The sequence below is a fragment of the Polyodon spathula genome, chromosome 2 (assembly GCF_017654505.1).
Source record: "Polyodon spathula isolate WHYD16114869_AA chromosome 2, ASM1765450v1, whole genome shotgun sequence".
Lineage (NCBI taxonomy): Eukaryota > Metazoa > Chordata > Actinopteri > Acipenseriformes > Polyodontidae > Polyodon > Polyodon spathula.
Window position 1 is genome coordinate 2,874,558 of NC_054535.1, and position 10,163 is coordinate 2,884,720.

Consider the following 10,163-nt stretch of genomic DNA (forward strand, 5'->3'; position numbering starts at 1 on the left):
CTGTGCATTGAGCTCTAGTGAGGGTGTAATTAGTCTTATACTGTTAGTTTGTTTATAGATTTTTTTTTCTTTCTTGGCTCATTGAAAGTAGAGGTTGGGGTGCTCACCGTGATACTGGGATAAGAGTAGTGACCGTCCCAGTGTCTGTAAAGGACTGTGTAAGCTGTGCTAGCCTCAATCTGCAATAAAATGTGCCTTGTTTGACTTCACTTATTTCTTGACGTTTTTTTTCCTGTTTTTTATGGTACCTGTGCATAAAATGTTCCAGGTGGTTCAAGTTGACACCAGCTATCAAGTGTTATCAAAAGATAAGACAGCATTTGGAGAATCACATGATTATGGTGAAATGTGGGGATTTTCAAGTCAGGTCCTTGTCCACAAAGCTGGACAAATGAAGATCTACTTGAACATCAGATGGCTGGAGGCAGTCCACGGAGGATTCTCACCCCTTCAGTCTGGACATACAGTGTCCGGTAAAGTAAAGGGCATTCTAATCCCTGATCAATAATGAGCAGTGACTCTGTTTTCCTAAGCAAGACAGAAAAACTATTTTGCACATACTTAACATTCCTTCTTTGGTATTCAATACTTTGTTTCAGCTTGTTTTACAGCAAGATCAGTTATTGAACCACTAGGTGGCCACATTTACCAATTTAGAGTTAAGACCAGACATTTTTAAACACATATTGTTTATTCAAATAGCAGAATATAATTACTAGAACAAATAAGAATATATGCAGCGATAAAAAAAAACAGTGAGAAATACTGTTGGAGATGCAGGAAATTGATAGAATATGGACTATCAAATTAAGATAAAGGTGAACAATAGGCAGGCTAGAAAAACATGAAATTCATCAGCATGTAGCATATTATGAAAAAAAATATCCAAAGCAAAGATGTTCATGGAATTTGAACAGTAAAATCCACAGAAGAATCTTGAATTGTTAAGTCCAACCTGAAAGATGCTGCAAGTACCCTATGATTTAAAAGGCTAAATGGAATTTGTACTGTACTTTTGTTCTGTAAAAGAAATTAAAAGTGCTGTAACAAATGAGTGGCCACTGAAGGGCTATTTGGGTGGTGGTAATGAGCCTGAGGCAAAGCTATATAGTAATTTTCTTATTTCTTCCTTTTGTATTCGGTTATTTAATTCCTCACAAACAATTTCTTGACCCTACAGCAAACAGCAACGTGTAGTTTTGTGTAGTAAAAATGCAAATATCGTATTACTTCAATTTGGCGCCGCTGGGTTTATTTTAAATTGATCAAAATTACTGCAGCGCTGAAGAGGGCGGCTTTTATTAATAATACTACGATTTTCAAATGCTGCAATATTTTATTACATGATTTATGACATTTTAGAAGTATCGCGGTTTCATATGTTCTGTAATACGGTAGCCTACCTATATGTAGCAGCTTGTGGCTAACCTACTTTGACTACAGTACATTTATCGGTGACATTTACCGAGAACCAATTAGGTGGGGGTAGGAAGGTCAGGGGAATACTGAACCAGCAAATCAGGAGTGTGTATTGGTTGTTAAGGGGCGGGACAATGCTGGTGTGGCAGTTAAATCCAAGAGTGTGATGTACATGTTTTTCTGCATCAAAAATTACCTCAGAATATCATCTCAATTTCTGTATAAACTGCAATATTTACTACTTGTTGTTTTTGTTTTTTTTCCCACTGTAACTTGCTTGTTTGTAATTTCTCTGCAAGATAGATAGTAAGCACTTTGTTTTTATTTGTATGGGATTGAGTACGGGAATTACAATTGAACAAAAAACAAAACAACAAAACCACCTGTATAAACTTCAGAAGGACTGCTGTTCTGTACGTATTTTATCTTGGATTTTCTTTCAGAACTGTACCATAAAAATAAATGTGCTTACTGCGTGTGTGTACATGACATTAGCTTGTCATTTATGTGCTAGATTGAGGCTCCCCTCTCTTCTGGGCATTACATGTACATAGTCAGTGTTTATTTGTTTACTGTGTGTGTTTTTTTAGTAGTGGGAGAAAAAATCCCTTACTGTTTTGTCACATCTGCTGCGTTTTGCAGATTTTCACGTACTCTTTTTATTCGGTCTTATTTATTTTCTGTTCACTCTGCACACACTCTTAACTCAGGGGAGACGTTAGGAGGACAGAGATGTTATAAACTCCTAGTGGTTTATGTTCGAGCACTGGACGAGCTGTATGCATGTTCATATAACCTTTATTTAATCGGAAAGAAAGACACTCAAGACTCATTCATTTTAAGTTTTACGAATCAGAGCAATGCTCCCTTGGTTTATTAAAATGCTTTTAATATTTGTTAAAAGGTAGGTTGATCAGACCTCCAAATTCCAACACAAGCAGTCTACAAGCACCCACTTCTATATTTCAGTTTTATTCAATATAACACTCTCTTAAAACCAAAACATAGTTTCAAAACCTTATAGCAATGGAACCAATACATGTGAGATATAACAATGTTAGTAATATGCTTACCTCCTATTATAAGCGTGAACAAAGGAATCAGTCTAGTGGAGATCTGCAAGTGATGGACCACTTCACCCTGTCAGGCAAAGATCTTGAATGTAGTACCCTTTTCCGAAAAGTGTGAGTTTTTATAGGATTCGTCTCCATAGGAATACATGGAGAATCCTTATCAAGTCTAATTCTTATCGCTTTGGCACACAAAAGCCTTAAAATTTAGAGCCTTGTGCCAACAATTAATAAAAATATAACACCTGGTCCACACACCCGATCATGATCTCACCCGCTCATCTCTCGACCCCTCCTCTATCTAAAAAGGTAGGTGAAACAAAGAAAATAATATTATTTTGAATATATGAGTGTTGTCTGAAATATATACAACACTATTAGTTATGATTATATTGATTATATGTATTAATGTCTAATAATATATTCCCTCATGCCATTCTATTCTTCAAATTAGTTTTCTTTCTCTCTTTACAGGCATGTGCTTAACAGATATTATAGGGAACTTCCATCTTATGTTTTTCCCAATAGAGTTTCTCTTCATGGATAATCTATTTGTTTTTTATTTAAGTGTAAGATTTTAACGTCTCTGTCCTATGAGTTTCCTAACAGCACAAATTCAGCTGAACTGCGGACGACCTCCTGTTTTTTTCAGCTGCACAAAAACCAGCTAAAACCAGTTTTCTAGTTGTGCGCTTAGCTTTCCAATTTCCAGCGATAATCAAGGTTCTTTCCAATTTTTTATGGTGAGAAGACACTCTCTAACCTTGACGCTGTTCGATCAGAGAACTCCTCTCTTCGTGCCAACTATCCCTTTACTTTCTGGCACGACTTCAAGACAGGCTCACAAGTTATAAAGTTGTTACTTTCTTAAAACCCATCTATTCTTTTTCTTAAAATTACCTTTTTATATTTCAACATCATAGTACGCACATCAGGTATTTCATTCCATTCATCTTCTCCATTCCCCAACTTCTCAATATAGGAATAGAAGAGATGAGCTAAGAGAAACCCCATAGTTGTTTAAATGTGAAACAGGCGCTCTATGCATTTTATCATAGCAGGCAGTGTTTAAGCATGTGTGCTCATTTTAGAGTATTGTTCAAACTACTTCTTAAGGCAAGCATACTATATAAAATTCTACTTCATCCTACTTCACACAGTAAAAAAGTGCTACAGAAACCTGTCTTTTAATTCTGGGAATCAAGCCCATCTTGATAAAAAACTGCTCAAAGACTGGCCACTGCCCAAAAGCTGGCTATGTATCAAATTATACCAGTTTCTTACGGCATCATTTTATACCTAAAGAATGCATGATTTTCACAATTATTGATTAGAGTAACATTAAACATTACTTTTGATTACACATTCACATAATTTGCCAAACTAAAAGATTATACAAACACTACAAAAGATTATAATTTTCCAAACTAAAAGATTATACAAATACTACAAAAGATTATAGCACATATCATTACATTAATACGTTTCATTTTAAATTTTAATGAAATTAATAAATTTAATAAATTTTAGATTCAGTGTTTTACTGACCAGCCTAGCTGATTCAGCGTTATTTGCGACAGTTTCTTTACTGATAGCGACGATTATTCGAGGACGGCCTCTATTATAAAACTGATATATGACTGTGGTGTCAATACGAGGGCGTCTTTAATTCGAGGGCGGCGCCTAATTGAAGTAATACAGTAGTTTATTCTGTGGGACAGTGAGTGGTTTATACAGAGAACCACACGTAAGGAGCTGGAGATGCATACTGTTCAAACCAGAAGTGGTACTCCAAGCAGCTGACCTGGAAGTGACAATAAAATAATTCAGTGTTCTGTTTTAAAACTGAATCCAGCATTCACATAATATGGAACGTTCTGAATAAAAAGAGGGTTTACCAGCTAATCGGAGTGCACGAAATCTTTCCATTGAAGTATAATTCACATTAAAAAAAAAAGTTCCAATCCTCACCTAAAAATAGTATCAATGCATAATGCGTTCTTTTTTACTTCTTTGCATTTACAGCATGTAACAGCAAATGGCAGGTCCATTTAAATGTGTACTATAGACATGTGTATACATGGTTCAAACTTATATGCAGTTCATCGTTAGTTTAACTTCACACTCAGTATATACACAATAACCCTATTTTGTATACTTGCAAACCTTAACCGACAGTAATAGAAAATATATATATATATATATATATATATATATATATATATATATATATATATATATAAAAGAAACACAATTTCTAGTAAAGTTTACTACATAGGATCAAATGCAACCACACTTGAGGTCTTAATAAAGATGATTTCAGTTGCAAAATGTCAGTTAGGGCTTATAGCACCATGACAACCATTCCTTGCTAAGTGATCCATCTAAACTGCTAATTGCTTTTCACAGTCTAATATTGCACTCTGTGCAGCAAACTCTCTCCACATAGCTCTTGTCTTTATCACCCTGTCTGCAGCCATCTCAGCTGTTTAAGTCTGTTCTGATCAATAGATGTGGCAAACACTACTACTATTTGAACAGATCATTTAGTACCACCCCTTTCTGCCCATCATTCAGAATTTGTAAACAGAAGTTTAGAGGTTGCTGCTGGTGTTCATTTTCTCTCACTGTCGGTAGTTTTAAAAGGTTTTAGAACACAGCACGCTTAAGTTACTGGAGATTTTCTGCATATTATTTACTGGTTTGGCATTTGAGTATACTTCATAGTATATTGTACAAGAGGTGTGCCTTCCAAAGATGTAACCCAAGGTGGCTCGTTAATTAAGCAGTAAACCACAACAGTGTGCATATTGAATGCCTCAGTGCATTATAACTCGCCATTAGAAATCGCTTTATTTTGTATTAAGGTGATTGTATTCTGCTGCTAATGCAAAGTAGTCTCTGTACTATAAAATTACCCAAAGAACATATTACTGCTGAATTAATAGTTAATTTATTTCTGTAGATATGTAAATGTGCGTATATATAAATATATCTATACACTGAACAAAAATATAAACGCATGTAAAGTGTTGGTCCCCTGTTTCATGAACTGAAATAAAAGATCCCAGAAATTTTCTATATGCACAAAAAGCTGATTTCTCTCAAATTTTGTGCACAAATTTATTTACATCCCTGTTAGTGAACATTTCTCCTTTGCCAAGATAGTCCATCCACCTGACAGATGTGGCATATGAAGAAGCTGATTAAACAGCATGATCATTACACAGGTGCACCTTGTGCTGGGGACAATGAAAGGCCACTCTAAAATGTGCAGTTTTGTCACACAACACAATGCCACAGATGTCTCAAGTTTTGAGGGAGCCTGCAATTGGCATGCTGACTGCAGGAATGTCCACCAGAGCTGTTGCCAGAGACTTGAATGTTCATTTCTCTACCATAAGCCACCTCCAACGTCATTTTAGAGAATTTGGCAGTACGTCCAACCGGCCTCACAACCGCAGACCACGTGTAACCACGCCAGCCCAGGACCTCCACATCCGGCTTCTTCACCTGGGGGATTAGTCTGAGACCAGCCACCCGGACAGCTGATGAAACTGTGGGTTTGCACAACCAAAGAATTTCTGCAGAAACTGTCAGAAACCGTCTCAGCGAAGCTCATCTGTGTGCTCGTCGTCCTCACCAGGGTCTTGACCTGACTGCAGTTCGGTGTTGTAACCAACTTCAGTGGGCAAATGCTCACCTTCGATGACCACTGGCACGCTGGAGAAGTGTGCTCTTCACAGATGAATCCCGGTTTCAACTGTACCGAGCAGATGGCATACAGCGTGTATGGCGTTGTGTGGACGAGCGGTTTGCTGACGTCGTGAACGTTGTGAACAGAGTGCCCCATGGTGGCGGAGGGGTTATGGTATGGGCAGGCATAAGCTACGGACAATAAACACAATTGCATTTTATCGATGGCAATTTGAATGCACAGAGATACCGTGACGAGATCCTGAGGCCCATTGTCGTGCCATTCATCCGCCACCATCACCTCATGTTTCAGCATGATAATGCACGGCCCCATGTCGCAAGGATCTGTACACAATTCCTGGAAGCTGAAAATGTCCCAGTTCTTCCATGGCCTGCACACTGACCAGACATGTCACCGATTGAGCATGTTTGGGATGCTCTGGATCGACGTGTACGACAGCGTGTTCCAGTTCCCGCCAATATACAGCAACTTCGCACAGCCATTGAAGAGGAGTGGGACAACATTCCACAGGCCACAATCAACAGCCTGATCAACTCTATGCGAAGGAGATGTGTCGCGCTGCATGAGGCAAATGGTGGTCACACCAGATACTGACTAGTTTTCTGATCCACGTCCCTACTCTTTTATTTAAGGTATCTGTGAACAACAGATGCATATCTGTATTCCCAGTCATGTGAAATCCATAGATTAGGGCCTAATGAATTTATTTCAATTGACTGATTTCCTTATATAAACTGTAACTCAGTAAAATCTTTGAAATTGTTGCATGTTGCGTTTATATTTTTGTTCAGTAACACCACACACATATATATATATACATACATATATATATATATACACATATATATACATATATATGTGTGTGTATGTATGTATGTGTGTGTGTGTATATATATATATATATATATATATATATATACAGTGCCTATAGAAAGTCTCCACCCCCTTGAACTTTTTTCACATTTTGTTGTGTCAGTGTCTCAGAGTTTCATACATTTAAATGAGGATTTTTTTCCACTTGTCTACACATCATACTCAACACTGTTAATGGGGAAAAAAAGTTATATGTTAAAAATACAAAACTGAAAGATCATAATTGGATACGTATCCACCCCCCTGAGTTAATACTTGGTGGAAGCACCTTTGGCAGCAATTATAGCTGTGAGTCTGTTGGGATAGGTCTCTACCAACTTTGCACACCTAGATTTGGCAAAGCCTGTCGGACAGTTTTGGGAACCCCTTGAATTACTTGTTGTTAGAAGTTAAGTACCACAAATTATATATATATATATATATATATATATATATATATATATATATATATATATATATATATATATATATACACACACACACACAGTGCCTATAGAAAGTCTACACCCCCTTTCAAAATTTGTACCTTTTGTTGCCTTAGCCTGGAATTAAAATGCTGAAACTGGGACGGAAGTTCACCTTTCAGCATGACAACGACCCAAAGCACACAGCCAAAGCTACACTGGAGTGGCTAAGGAACAAAAAGGTAAATGCCCTTGAGTGGCCCAGTCAGAGCCCTGACCTAAATCCAATCGAAAATTTGTGGCATGACTTGAAGATTGCCATCCATCAACTCTTCCCAAGGAACTTGACAGAGCTTGAACAGTTTTGTAAAAAAGAATGGTCAAATATTGCCAAATCTAGGTGTGCAAAGTTGGTAGAGACCTATCCCAATAGACTCACAGCTGTAATTGCTGCCAAAGGTAATTCCACCAAGTATTAACTCAGGGGTGTGGAGACTTATTCAATTATGATCTTTCAGTTTTGTATTTTTAACATATATATTTTTTCCTCAATAAAAACTTTTTTCCCCTTAACAGTGTGGAGTATGGTGTGTAGATAAGTGGAAAAAAATCCTCATTTAAATGCATGAAACTCTGAGGCACTGACACAACAAAATGTGAAAAATGTTCAAGGGAGGTGTAGACTTTCAATAGGCACTGTGTGTATATATATATATATATATATATATATATATATATATATATATATATATATATATATATATACATAGGCATGACGAATGTAGAATGTATTGTTTTTCTGCAAAAAAAAGCTACATCAAAAAATTAAACGGCGTGTTTAAATGTGTTATACACATTGGTATGTAAACGTGATGTATACTTTCATAAATCATGCTCTACACCTTTACATTTTAACAGTAGAACTGTGGTCAATTTGACCATTTGAAGTTTTTTAAAATTTCATTTACTCCACCTGTCTGTCAAATACAGGGCTGTGGGTTTATGACTTTTCCTAAATACACGTATAAAATGCTGTAGACTGGCCCCTTTGCCTCTTATTGTTTGGGCTCGTCAAGTCTTTTAACCACAAGTTCCAGCTTTGACCTTATTAAATAAACTCCTCATCATTAGATTAGAGAGTTCACATGAACAGAGAAATTCTCAAGACAGGTTCAAGCAATGTACAAATGTTTTCATTCTGCAGTGAGAGGAGAAAATAACATTGGATATGTTGTAACTGCAAATCCACTTAGTACAAAAAGAATGTGCTGGAGATTTTATGCTTTTGTGAAAGAAGTGACCATGGTACACAGTAAAAATCAGACAAAGCAATCAGCAGATAGCAAATCTCTGAACGACTTTGCTTGATTATGTATTTGCAGATCATTTCAGCATCTTTATTATCTTCTAAAGAAACACAGGCAGTATCAAGGATCTTGAGATTGATTACAGTTATTTCCAAAGTGCTGAAGATAGTGATTTGCAGCACTAACGTCAGCTTTCTTCTGTTTTAACAATGGTCACTCATCTCAGAACTAGTTATTTAGTATCCTCTTCATCTCCTCAAAATAAAGAACTGGAGACCATGCATTACATTAAAGGGACTATCCAGCACAACTCATGCCTTCAAGCATCTTATTGCTTTTATTAAACAGATTTATTAAAAATGAAAGGAGAAATATATATTGTTTCTAAAGAATTATTAACATTTTGAGGTATTTTTTTTGTTTCAGTAAATACAACTAATTAGTTTTTTTTAACAATAAAAACCTTGCTTAGATGTGTTTCAGTTCATTTTTCTGACTTTAAATAACTATAAAAACCTTGCTTAGATGTCTTTATGTCTTCATTTGTCTTTATAGACATTGATTTGAATGTTGCTGCTAATTGCACAATTATTAAAATAACTGTCAATTGCTGCAGGAGGAAGCATTACAATGCAGGAAGAGGTTTTGCTCTCATCTAATCTTGTTTGTTTATTTGGCAATGCCATGGAGTGTTACCCTGACAAGATGTTGCTCTGTTTTCCAGTGAGAGTGCCAGTAACTCTCCAGGGAGGTCTCGGATCTTCGTTTTGTACAAGGAATGCACTGGAAAAATAACAGTAGGAGAGATTTCATCTTGAAGCTTCAGCGCTTCGGCAGAAACATTTCAATCAGAAAACTACAAAGCAACAGAGTGCTGCAGCAGCACAACCTGGATTCAATGCTGCACCAGTGACACCCGCAAGAGAAAACACATTACTTTCGTTTTTGCAGTTTTGTATGTGCATATGCTTATTTACACACTAGTTTATTTTGAAATGTGTATGTTATTATAGGTGTTCATTTTTTGAAGTAGTGCTTTATTAAGTTAGAAAATAAACCCTTTTATGTTTAATTGTTCATTTAAATACAGCATTTTGGCTGTGCAGATGTTTTATATGATGTGCTTGAATAAACTTTTGTATTGTATCTGAGTTTGTCTTTCATTTTAATATTGATGTTGTTTAAAATGTTACCGTCATAATGACTGCCGGCACCAGTTCTACTGTTAAAGGTCATGGTGCCTTGCTGTTTTCATCTGTTTTTATAATACAAGTCAGCTTTTAGCTGTCTGTTTCCTTCCTTTACTCTGCGTCCAAAATGTAACTGGACATCGAACCAAGCGTTACTAGCAAGACCAGTAGCTGGTCAGGGG